The sequence below is a fragment of the Ceratotherium simum genome, chromosome 11 (genome assembly GCF_057802395.1).
Source record: "Ceratotherium simum simum isolate JZ-2026a chromosome 11, ASM5780239v1, whole genome shotgun sequence".
Taxonomy (NCBI): Eukaryota; Metazoa; Chordata; class Mammalia; order Perissodactyla; family Rhinocerotidae; genus Ceratotherium; species Ceratotherium simum.
In genome coordinates this window covers 26112077-26125869 of record NC_141910.1, presented here as the reverse complement: position 1 = coordinate 26125869, position 13793 = coordinate 26112077, and the positions used below count along the sequence as shown (strand labels likewise).

General features: G+C 37.4%; 1 long non-coding RNA gene across 2 annotated transcripts in view; it reads left to right on the top strand.

Moving 5' to 3' along the window:
* The window catches only part of LOC147915959 (uncharacterized), a 325476-nt gene that overhangs the window by 148545 nt on the left and 163138 nt on the right, over positions 1-13793 (top strand). For both annotated transcript variants that reach the window (XR_015553568.1, XR_015553567.1), the window contains exon 2: positions 3606-3667. This is a non-coding gene — a long non-coding RNA (uncharacterized LOC147915959). The remainder of the gene's footprint in view (positions 1-3605; positions 3668-13793) is intronic.

The following is a 13793-nucleotide window of genomic DNA, read 5'->3' as shown; positions in this document are numbered from 1 at the left end:
GTTTGGCATTTATCCTAACTACACTTGAATTATGAGGCAACGTTACCTTTGGGCACACCATCTTAACTAGACTGGAAGCTTCCCAAAGGCAGGTACCATTGCTTAACTATTCTCCATAATGGCTAATGTAGTAGCTGTTCCATGGAGCTTTGTAAATTAACATGCTTGTTAATGGCAACTTGTATCTGGACTATAAAGGTATAGGAGGAAATAGAGTTTCAAGCCTAGATGATTACAGTTGAAAAATCCAAGTAAGTTTAGGTTTATTGTAAAACAGAAACTTAGAAGCCGATGGTGATATATAATGAACAGTGATTAAAAGCTCACTAGAAAAGAGAACTTCTTAAGGAAGTGCGGGACCTCTAATCCAAATATATGTAATAAATGAATGGTTCTAGTAACCAATATGTTAGCCAAGAGGTCCCAAAAATGTCATCTTCCAATTATTTGCTTTCTTCGCATTTATCAAGTTATAGCTAAGTAAAAGATGCTTTTTAAAACATTTTCACTTTCTTTAGAAACTTTGATTTTGTATTATATACCCGTCTCTCAAGACCAGAATATTTAGTTAGGATATCTGATTGGAACTACATGTCAAAATGATTAGAATCAGTAGGTTAATTATAAAAGGCAATGTTATTAGGAGATATTTTTTATTATGTTCTTGGTGGCTAGAGTTTATCTTTTAGAGTATTCCATCATGCCCCAGGAGTATTTATAGAGCAAGCTTCTTAGCAAGTCTGGCTTTCATGATTTCACTCCATGCACTGGGCTTGTACAAGTGGCTGTTGAACACCAGCCAAGATGATTCACTTTTTATCACAAGATGGAAAACTTCTTTCAATATGGTTCTATCTTGAAATATCTGTTTTCTGCTACTGGTAAAATACCAGTGACATATAAGGTAGTAAGCATTCATTGAACACTTTAAGATAAGTAGTTCAGACTGTTAAAAATCTGAAACTTGGGATTGTGATGAAAAAATACAAGTGGACTGTATCACAATATACTGAACTTACTCATTTCTCTCCTTTACCTCCCACCTATAAGTCTAAATACAGAGATGGGGGAGAAAAAGAAATTGTGACAGCCCTGGAGGAATGCCTAATTAGCCCGACTATTTCTACTATAGTTGGCATTTATCTCCTTTTAAAATAATCCATGGTTTATGTGTGTTTCTCAGTTGAAACTTAGGAGATGAGAAAAGATAGGATATTTGGAATGTCAGATACAGGGAAGCATTTCTGTCAAACACATTTTTAAAGCTGGAAAAAAATGAAATTGAAACAAAGAACACCTGCAACTTTAACTCATTTTATAAAATATAATGTTCTTTACTTGCTAAATGAAAATACTGATTTTCAGAGAAGAGAAAGTGCTGATCTAAATAGGAGAAAATGTAATGATTCACTATGCAATGATATGAAATCAGAAATATTTGAAATTGGGTATTTCAGTTTGTAGAGGGGTAGATATTTTGTATTAAAATTGTTTTGCTCATCAGGTGGTGAATGTTTCTCACAAATTGCAGTAAAGAGAATAAAATCAGCTTGTCACTAAAGATTTTTTTTTATTGACATCTTTAGCTTGTCTTCATGCCAGTAATTAAATTGCTAATTATGTGTTTCTGTTACTGTGGTCATGCTTTTATTACCTAATTGCTTCAAGTTTTGCTCAAATCACTAACAATATTTATTTAACCTTTTTGTGCATTAGATAAATTTTAATATATAAAGGCTTTGGAACGAGTTCATTGACTCTGTTTTGATTAACAAAATCAAAGGAATTCTAACCTTTTTTGTAGTTACATGGGTTGGGTCATATTTTCAATGAGATTGCTGATAATTATTAATTCAAGCAATAGCAATCATTGAAAGGCCAATTGAAATAGAAGAGAAAAAATACAAAGAAAACTTTTCAAAAACTCAGTGTCCGTTCTGGAAAAATAACATGTTCTTTCTTGAGGTAATCAGAAATATAAAATTAATAATCTGATTCTTAATATGTGCCCATATTTAAAAAAATTTTTTGGATTAAATTCTGGGTAATTCAGTTACCAAGATTCCCTTCCCCTTTTGAATGTGGGCATAATTTTTGTCGGTGCTTCAATGTATTCATGATTTTTTTCTCATTTGTTTATTTTATGCAAACCATAAGAGACATTTTTCTCAGTGAAGATTGCCTCTTTATTTTATTTTGAAATATTTGTATATTTATTTCATTAAATGAGATAATGCTTTTTCTTATTAACATAATTTCCAGTACATTAAACATATTTCTCCACAGACAGAAGAGAGGAATCAAATTAAATGACAGCTAAATCACTTGCAGCAATTTCAACTGTTAAAAGAAATAAGTGTCTCTGTTTTCTTTGTGATCACAAGATGTGCTGGAAAGGGAAATGAAATACTGAAGAAAGAAGGGAAAACATAAAGAAATAATGACTGACTTATTGTAGTAATACCATTGAGAGAAGAAAAATTCACTACAAATAAAAGGAAAAATAATATAGTGGATTTGAAAGTTACCAAAATTCATTTCTTATTGATGAGTTCAGTGGAAGCCTAATGCTAAGTAAACTGATGAAAAAAAAATCAATGCAATAAACTATGAATGATGAAAGTTGAAATAAATACTTTGCGTATGGAGGACCATTATTCTAAATGTCTTTAATTTTTTAATAATTCATGTCTTTGTGTTTATAAAAAAGGAGGAATTATTGCTTGGTGGACTCAAAATGCATGTAAAAAGCATCTACTAGAATCCTATATTTAGTAATATGTCCAAATGATATTGATGACCTTATGATTTTTAGTGTTATGTCCTGACTTTGACAGAAGAGCATTAGGGGGAGGTGAACTTTACTTTTAAAATGGTGCCGACAACTGATACTGGTGCATTTATGCAGCATACTTACTCTATCAAAGATAAACTGCTTTCCAAAAAGACAATTAATTTTTGGACCATAGAAAGAACAAAACTCAGAATATATGTGTGTGTGTATATAGCATGTTTGTGAATATTCTGGGGACAGCAATAGCACTTTTCTATAAAATATAGCATTGCCGTGCCTACATGCCTATGCATACATGCATGTGTGCGTGTATTTTTTTTAATGCTGGTCTAGTTGTTAATGTGTTCAAATCAGAGCATACAGGTTACCTGGATCTATGCATTTGCAGGTGGGCTTATCTACTCATTTTCTCTCTTTTCACACATCATTAAAAATAACTAGTTAAGTTAATCAATTCAATCAGAAGGCGGTCAATTCAGTATAGGAAAAAAGATCACTGGAGCCACTTGTACTGAATTGATTTTGACTGAATTAACCTTCTAATACAGTTGATCTTGAAGCCCTCTCTTCTCCAACTCCTATCTTTCTCTCCTCTCCTGTCCCCAGTCAGTTTGCCCCCTAACCCTTCATCCCTGCCCCCTTCCTTTTTGGCGTTTTCTTTTCTTCTTCCCTCCAACATGTTAAGAAGTCTTTTCATCTGCCCCTCTCATCCCAGTCACCCTCCTCTCTCCCTTTCCACCGCAAACACAGCTTTCCCTGCCCCACCGGAAAAAAATTCTAAACCTGGTTTTTCTTTTTTTTTGAATTACAGAGATTTGAAACTATTGCTTTGCTGAAAATATCTGGCTGCTGGTCTGGAATGTGACTTTTAAGGTAATAATCGTGATTTTTCCACTTTTAGAGACCTTTTCTTCCTGAAAGTTCTCGATCCCCGCTGGGTGTAAACTCTTGGACCTTCTCTGGGATTGTTTTATTCTCCGTAGGGCACATTTCTGGAGTGTGTGGGAGCTGCAAGGCATGCAGTTTTCTGAGGGTGGGTAGCACTGGCGTGGGGAGCAATGGTGATGTTCAGGAATCCTTTCGTGTGCCCACTTTGGGATACTTCCTCTTATCTTTCCTTCAGAATGCAGGGGATAAGGCATAAGTGCAGGCCACATGCAAGGGAATCTGAATTATGCATTAAGCTGATAATGCCCCAGAATGCAAGCTTATGTCAATAAATAACTAGACTGGTAGGGGAAGGAGGTCACTTTACCTGTGTGGAGGGCACCACATAGGGAGAGAACGCGGGGGTGGACAGCCTCGGTGAAGGGTGAAAGGAGTTCACTTACGTTTAGCTTGCTCTGATGAAGAAGCGAGAAGAGTAAGTTAATATTGAAATTATTGTCTAATGCTTATTTGCTTTTAAATTGATTTAGCCAACATAACAAGACTATCTCCAGTGTGGGCCCTGTGTGTACAAGTTTGCATTTGTGGCGGGGTTAGTCCTTCTGTGGAACCTGACGTAAAGAAATTCTGTCTCGGGGAGAAATTCATTTGAATCCTTTAATGGGACCTATAAACCCTTTAAAAAGGCAAGATTTTTCATGATGAAATTTGGCAACACTACCGATCCTGATGAAAACTGATTCTTTAATCTTTGCATTGCTTCTCCTGCTTTAGTAAAATGCGTCAATGAATGTGACCATTTTCTACTGTGAGAAATTAGCCATGGTACGTGTATACGCACACACGCACACACAAGATTTTAAAAAATATTTAGTTTTATCTCCCAAGGAAATGGGAAGTGTCTGGGGGTGGGGACCTTAGGAGATGAACAACTGAACCTCTACCTATTTTTCCTCACCAAAAAAAGAGGAAGAAATTACATGTGCATTTCATCATTTTCCTGGTTTTAAACAGCAATTTGCAGTTCCTGGTTCTGCAATCAGAAGCTCGTGCTTAGCCTCGCTGCAGCAGCGAAAGCATTTGTGGTGCTGGTTCTATATGCACACATGCATATACACACCAACAAATTAAAAATGGATCTGGGGAAACACCCTTCTCCTCAGAGAGTCATATCAAGCAGTGTTTAAATTAAATAATTTGCAGAGTGTGGGGAATAAAGCTTTTGCAGCAGTATCTGGAGGTTATTTTCCCTTGGGAAATTCCTGCCATTTAGTTCAATCTGGTGCATGCCGATGAGACACACATGCATGCATACACACACTAGTAGATAGATTTTATTTTACATCTAAATTATATTTACTTCTTTGGGTTATCTGCCATTTTGTGTTCATGTCGAGAAAAAAAAAAAGAGGCAAACCTCTTATGAAGGGTTGAGGTCGTTAAGATCCAAACGAAAGCAAGGAAAGGTTATTAGTGAACAGGGATGAGAGAAGGCTGACTTCTGGCATAAAGCCAGCTATCCCACAGCTCCTGGGGGAGCATGGCTGTGATCCGGAGAACGTTCCAGCTCAGGTCAGTGTTTGATTTTGCTCCTGGCCCATTGACTGATGGCAAAAGAGGAGACGTGGCTGTGATGAGGTAATGTGAGTGAGTAAACCACAAGTAGCTGATATTAGTTGATTTCTTGCTATTTGTCCTGCTCAACCAATATATAATCTGAACTAGATGTTAAGGAGAAGTTTTCCGATCAGAACCTCATGCTATGTCTCTAGCTAACTCATTTCTCTATAGTTGGATGTATTCTTAGTCTAATCAGCACACCTATCCACCTGTGGAGAAGATGAGGCTGAGCACAGTAAGGATGGTGAATGAAATGGTAACAGGAGGAGAGACAGAGAGGAAGAGAATATCTACCAATCTATGTACAGGGTATTTATAAAGTCCTGATTATGAAAATTGAGTTTTTTCAAGTGAAAATAATTATTTTCCCCAGGCCTAAGATTATCTTTGTACCCTTTAGACTCCCACTTTAATCCCTTACTTAAAAAAATTCTTGCAAATTACTGGTAGCCTGTATAGAAGTTGTGAGTTAGAGTGAAATTCCCAGTGAATCCCACATTCTGACTCCCTCTGTTTCTTTGACAAAAATACTGGTGTATTAATTTGCTAGGGCTGCCATGACAAATAACATAGACTGGCTGACTTAAACAACAGAGATTTATTTTCTCACAGTTCCTGAGGCTGGAAGTCTGAGATCAAGGTGCTGGCAGGGTTGGTTTCTGCTGAGGCCTCTCACCTCGGCTTGCAGGTGGCTGTCTTCTCCCTGTGCCTTCACATGGTTGTCCCTCTGCATGCACATGTGTCTGGTGTCTCTTTGTGTTGAAATTTCCCCTTCTTATAAAGGCACCTGTCATATTGGATTAGGGCCCATCCTAAAGTCTTGATTTTAACTTAATCACTTCTTTAAAGACCTTATCTCCAAATGTGATCATATTCTGAGAAGGTTAGGACTTCGATATATAAATTTGGGAGCACACAATTCAGCCCACAACAACTGGATTTCCAAAATACTTGGTAGAAGGATAACATTTTCATTCATTTCTACTAGCTTACTTGAGATTTATTCCTCCAATCTTCATTCTCTTCTGCATTTTTATTATAACTGATTGAAAGTAATTTATTACAATTAATGTAGGTGGTTGTGTTTTATTGTTTTAAGAAGTGAGGGTTAGGGAGAGAGAAAAGCTTATTTAAGAAAACAAATAAATCTTGTTTGAATTTTTTGAAAAAGGAAGTCATCTCTTTTTCCTGCTGTAACAGCATGGCAGCAGGCAGAAAGTTTCATCATGGGGGTTAAGAGAGCAGGTTTTCAAGTCAGCTCCACCACACGCTAACACTGACCTTGAGCAAGTTACTCAGCTACACTGTGCCTCCAATTGATTCTTCCTGTGCGTGTTGCGGTTAATGCATACAAGTGCTTCAAAGGGTTGCTGGGAGGATTAATTGAGATAATACATGTAAAGTCCTCAGCATGGTGCCTGACTCACAGTAAGTGCTTGTTGTGGGCTGAATGTTTGTGAGCTCCCCAAATTCATAAGTTGGAGTCCTAACCTCCAGTGTGATAGTATTAGAGGGTGGGGCCTTTGAGAGGCAATTAAGTTTAGATTAGATCATGAGAGTGGGACCCTCATGATAGCATTAGTGCCCTTAGAAGAAGAGGAAGAGATAGAGATTCTCTCTCTAGGGGCACCACTGAGGAAAGGCCATGTGAGGACACAGCTGGAAGGTGGTTGTCCACAAGCCAAGAAGTAGGCTCTCACCAGACGCTGAATCTGCCTGCACCTTGGTCTTGGACTTCGCGCCTCCAGAACTGTGAGAAATAAATTTTTGTTGATTAAGCCACCCAGTCTATGATATTTTGTTATAGCAGCCCTGGCAGACTAAGACAGTACTCAACCAATGTTATTTATCTAATAATCATAATAACCACAGATACTTATAGAATGCTACATTTGCCCTGGTGCTGTACAAAATGTAATACCCTTTCAGAATTTTCTCAGATTACAGACTTATTTCCTGCTTTTAGAGGTGGAGCTAGGAGCAGGTTCTTTTTTAAATTTTTTAAGTGGACTTTGATAGAGAGTTGGACTCACAAAGTGTGGATAAAGCACAAGCAGGCTTTGATGTCACCTCCTGTCCTCCAAAGACCCAAAGCTCCTTCATCAAAAAGTAGAGTAATGAGTTGGGACAGTAGAAAAGAGGGGCTGGGTCTTCTGAGAGCCTGAGGGTCCTCAGGAAGCTGGCATTTTTTTCCCCAGGAGAATCGGAGCCTGTGCGGCATGCGTGGCACAGACTGGGTGTGTGGCCTCTGATCTCTCAGAGTGATGGGCCACCAGGCCCTTCCTTTGTCCACGGGAGACAGTGGCTCAGCCTTGGAGTCTAGGAGTCCCAGACACATTAGGGTCCACCAGGCATTCAAGACTGGTCTGCCAGACAGAGGTTACCCACAACTCTTTTTAAAATGTGTAGTTAAGTGCCAAACGTGTTCTTTGATTAAGGAAAGTGTTGCCAGCAACACTCAAAATGGTGTACTGTAATCAACTCTCCTGAGCCAGCACTTTACTCTTAAGGCCCTCAGGGCTCAACTACTTTAGAAATAGTCTGGTGACCAAGGAAATAAAAAGTGGCATTTCGTTAAGGAGACATTGGCTCTATAAAGGGGATTGTCCCATGAAAATCTACATCAAGACATAGCCCTCAATTTTGGGAGAAATTTGGGAAACAGAAAGACCCTTTGAATTGAATACAAAAACAAGGTGTTTAAGCTATGTTAAAATAATGATACTAATGACCCTAATAGCTAATGTTTATTGAGCATTTTCTCTGTGGGACCCACCATGCTAGGCTCTTTATATTTCTTATCTCTTTTAATCTTCCCATAATCCTATGAGATAGGTATATTATTTCAAGTTTACAGATGAACAATGCAGTAAAAAGAATTGCCAGGATTCAAACACAGGCATTTGGGCTCCGCTGCAATCTATGGCGGTGGTTGCTGTATTTGGATGGTAATAAGAATCACTTATTTTGGAGGAATTTAAAAAAAAAAACACATATTTTCATATTGTACATAAAAATAAATTCCAGAGATATTCAAAATCTAAACTTTAGAAACCATAAAAATATAACACAAGAGATGATTTTTTTATAATTGTCAGTTGGAAGAGACCATTCTAAGGAACAGACAAAACGTCTCTGAATTTACATTATACAAAGTTAAAAGTCAAGTAGAGAGCTTTTTGGAAATCATAAGAAAAAGATAAATCACACAATAAAAAAATGGGTATAGGATATGAACAGGCAGCTCATAGAAGAAATGAGAATGGCTAATAACATATAAAATGAAGCTGAGAATGAAAATTCAAAATGAGATGTCACTTTTAATACATTAGATTGGTAAAATTTTAAATGATGAAAAATATTTAGCATCAATGAGTTGTGGAAAAATAGACCCTCTTGTACTTTTTGTAGGTGAGAATAGAAAATGATATAGCGATTTTGGAAGGGCAATTTTTTAGTATCTATTAAAATTTTAAATTCACATACCTTTGAAACAGAAATTCCATTTCTGGGAATCTATAATGCAAAAAAACTTACATGTAAATGAAGGTACAATAAAGATGTCCATAGAATCATATGTGTGTGTGCGTGTGTGTGTGTGTGTGTATATATATATTTAAACTAACTAACAAGTTAGGAACAACAGAAAAAGCAAGGAAAAGGCTAAAATAATTATGATTATTTATATTATGGAATGCTATATAGCCATTAAAAACAATAAGAGAAATAGTTTTAGATAGCTCTAGATATAAATCAGAATAACGTGAAGTGAAAAAGTCAATTCACAGAACAGTATGTGTAGTCCAATTTTGATTATATAAAATACATACACGAATAAATGAAAGTGAATACATAAAGAGACTATAAAGACATATTTATTTAACAATATTTAACTCTGTGAGGGACGGTTATTGAGGGGCTAGCAAGAGCCTTCTTTCGTGTTTTTACTTGTATTGATATGTAGTGTATTGATTTTTAGCCATAAGCATATAGTTCCTTTTCATTTAAATTTTTTTAAAGTGACCCCCCAAAGTTATTGGAAATATTACTGACTTAAGAAATTTACATTCATAAGTAAGAAGATTTGCATGGATAAAAAGATGGATCACAAATGGTAGCTTTATAAGTGATAGATTTTCTTTCTGCTTTTTCGTATTTTATTTGCCACATATTCCATAGTGAGTACCCATTGCTCCACCCGAAATGTATTGAATAAAAATCCTGAAGATTGGGACCCAGGGCTCTACATTTTACAAAGCTCCTGAGATAAGTCTGGTAGTTAGCCGAATTTGAGAGTAACTGGCAAAAGCTACACATCTCCACAAGATTTAAAGGCAACATGGACCTTAGAATTTGAATGTGCCTAGAAAGAGTGCTTTCACTTAGATTTTGCTTGAAGGTAAATTCTAGAGAACATAATTGTTTCCTTAACATTTCATGAATACTGATTCAGCACTCCTTTTTGGCTTTCCATATTCTCAGTCTACTGTGGTGATGCTATTTCTTTGGTGAGTTTTCCACACTTGCTGAATATCCTATACCTCATGCTGCTATTTATTAATACTGCATATGGTCGGTGCTCTAATTCCAAACTCAACACTTCTGAGCATGTACCTAATTGTTTGCAGAATAACCAGTGGGATGGTTTTAGAAAACCCATGATTGGTTCTTTACCTTCTCTTTTCTTTTACCTCTTCTTATTTTCTTTTTGTTTGGCATACGTCACAGAGTTTTTCAGGTTATTGAGCTCTTAGAGAAGAGACATGAGTACATTGCATATATGAGCGCCTTCTTTTCCTGTATCTATCATTGGAAAGGAAGGGCCAGATGTGTATGTTTTTAGAAGAACCTTGAATTAATCTACATAACTTTGAACAGTCATGTCTGCCTGCCATCATGTCTTTCTGACATGCTAGTATGCACACCAAATGTTTGTCCACTTAACAATGAGACACTTATTTTTGTATTCCTAGATCTGTGGATATTTGCTTAGAATGCAGTTTCCTCCTGTGTGAACCATGGAATTGGGTCCACTTCCCTTGTCTGCTCAATAGTGCTATACTGATCCATTTTGTCTTCTGCTGCTTATGTATTTCTTGCTTTAGAAGTCAAATTATGGGTGAACTGTTATATCCCCCAATGGCTACTAAAGAATACTCTTTGGAGAAAAATATAAAATATAAAGTTTTGACTTGTCTGTATCTTGGGGGTCTTTTTCACATTCCATATTTTGGAAGCTCGATGAAGCTGGAGTTCTCGGTCACAGCAAACACCCCGGCTAAGTTTCTCTTGCTACAAAAACAGCTACGAGAATGAGAATTGTCATCAAGGGGAAAAAAGCTCTTCAATAATTAGGATTCATCTACAACTAGAACATTTTATTAATTACACATTGTAATCACATGGATAGTCACAAAACCAATCGTGCAAGTCTGTATTTAGAGATTTGTAGACAGAAGACTTAACGTAAACATAGAAATGTTAAACCTACTCAACTGTAACCTGCAAAGAAGATAACAAGAAGGATTCTGTTCTCTGTATGATTTGTGAACAATGCTAAGTAAATATTCATCATTAATATATAATAACTGTTGCTTTTGGCAGTTCACTTTTCATTTAATTTGATAATGTGTCCAGTAAATGAAGTGGTACAGGCTACAGTGTTTTACCAACACAATTGCATATTTTCAATCATTGTTAAATGAAGGCAGCTCAAGGCAAAGCTTTAACCCCCACTAGTTTTGTGTGTGATAAAAAGAGAAGGCGCTATCAATCTTTATTGTCTGTCTCGCTTACTGTAATTGCATTCAATAGTCCACTGATTCTGTTGTCTGTGCTAATGTCAGGAACAGAGGAGAGCCAGATGCTCAGACTTGATCATATGCATCCAGTGGCCACTTTGATAAGTTGGCAGCAAGTCGCTGGGTTTGATGATAAATTGTTAACGCTATAGATTATGAACAGCTGAACACTGCAAGTGTACACGGAGGAAACTTCTTACCTTGTTTTAAATCTGGCATCATGATGCTAGCTAAAGGGCATGTCATGTATTATTCAAATGCATCTTGCACTGGAAATGTGCCAATGACTCATTGTATCCCTATGAATAGTAAAAGCAACAACAACAACAACAAAAATCCACAGTGATTTGAACGTGACATTAATGGTCCCAGGATTATGAAAAGCATTTTGAAATGCCGTTTAATAGTTTTGATTATATAATTCAACAAGAAGAAAGCTTCTGAGTTGTAGTCACATTTAATCCATATTAAATCATGCTCTTCCTGGTCATTTCTGTTATATTAGCCGATAATGAGGATGTTTTCTAAAAACAAACCGGTTTTTCATTAGTTAAAACCCATGGTAATTTGCTTGTGAAGGGATATAAATTGGAGCTGGGGGGCAAGCAATGTGTTGAAATTTTTGCCAAGATTTCATTTCACGTAGATGCTGCCACCTCTGAGAGAGATGTGATATAGGCCATTTGTACAAAGTATACAATAGGTCTTATTTCTCCTGAGCCCACATGACAGTTGTGAAAGTTCAGGTCATGGACCTTAAGTCATTGGACTTAACGTTGTTTAAAAAAGTTGAGATGACCAGGAGCTGTGTAACAGTCTCACACTAGAGAATACTGAGCTGTTGACCACATTTTAAATGGAAAATTCTAGGTACAATCAGATGAAGAATATTCCTTTGCCATTGAAGGAATTGCTCTTGAAGTCTCTGATCGCTATATGGTTCAGTTTCCCTAAAATAAACACATGTAAGAAGTACTGTTGGACTTAAGGATTGGGACAAGAAATGTCTCTTGCCTAACTGGTATGTTTCCTTTTATTAGATAATGGAAATTTGTAATCCATTGTGTATTCCTTTTTGCCTGTGCTGCTAGGAAACTCAAAAACTCAATCATAGTCACTTTTTTTCTGTGCGTGTGAGGAAGATTAGCCCTGAGCTAACATCCGTTGCCACTCCTCTTTTTACCGAGGAAGATTGACCCTGGGCTAACATCCATGCCCATCTTCCTCTACTTTATATGGGACTCCACCACAGCATGGCTTGACAAGCGGAGCTTTGGTGCGCGCCTGGGATCTGAACCTGCGAACCCCAGGCCGCCGAAGCGGAGCTCGCGCACTTAACTGCTACGCCACCAGGCTGGCCCCTCACGGTCACTTTTTTAGCTGAGTTTTCAGTTATGATTATCTCTTCTTCCATTTCTCGTTCATTCTTTTCTTGTTACTTTACCTTGTTTTTTGGTCTCTCTCTTATTGGTAGTATGGGTATATGAGGTAGACGGATAGCAGAGAAAATAAGGCAGGGAACAAACTTTACCAAGAAATTTTAAGGGCGGAGCCCTGAGGAATTTAATTGTTATCAAAATAAGGACCAAAGTCTCTAGTTATGACCAATATGGGATTCTAGCTGACATTGAGAAAGTCACTTCAACCTCTCTTAGAGTCAGTTCCTTATCCTAAAATAAAAAGTGGATAAGGGGCCGGCCCCATGGCATAGGGATTAAGTGCACGCGCTCCACTGAGGTGGCCTGGGTTTGGATCCCGGGCATGCACCGATGCACCACTTGTCAGGCCATGCTGTGGTGGCATCCCATATAAAGTGGAGGAAGATAGGCACAGATGTTAGCCCAGGGCCAGTCTTCCTCAGCAAAAGAGGAGGATTGGCAGATGTTAGCTCAGGGCTGATCTTCCTCATACACACACACAAAATAAGTGGATATAATAAAAATATTTAATTCATAAGATTCTGGTGAGGATTAAATTAATTAATATAAAGTAAGCAATTAATCAATGTTAGTAACTAAGATGGTGATAATTTTTGCGTGAACTCTAGAAGGTAAAGATAGCACAGTATGACCCAAATGTTAGAGCTGACTTCTGGTGGCATCCGAAATTGTGTTCAAACCTTAAAGTGATCTCACCCAGGATTTGGTCTACTACAAGATAATTCTGTTTTAAGCAGGCTGATATATGACAGTCTTGGTTTATTCATTTGATTGTTTAAGAGACGCACTCTTCATTTTATACAAGATGTTTAACTTTGTAAAATTCTTTATTTTAGTGTTCTTTAAGGTATCAGGCTTTTCTGTAAGAATGAGAGGTTTAAATTTACACAAGATTTGCAAGAACATATTGTTGGTCTAAAGTAAGATACTGCTTCCCTTCACTCAACACTTGAGAAAGAGTTCCACCCAGATGAGCACTCCCTCCTTCTGGATCTCTAGGATTATTGCTAATCTTTTGTTTATCGAGCTGCTTTTAGCTTTCTCTGGCCTCAGGGGCTGCCCCTTTCCAGGCTTTCTCCACTTGCTCCTGCCCCTGCTCAGTCCTGTAAGTTCAAGTACCCAGGGGCTTGGCTTCAGCCTCCTTACTTGCTCTCCCTGCACATTTCATCCAGTCCAGAGGCTTTAAATACCATCTATACACTGATGACTGCCAAAGTCCCCTCTCCAAGGTGACTCCTCATGGCGCTTCTG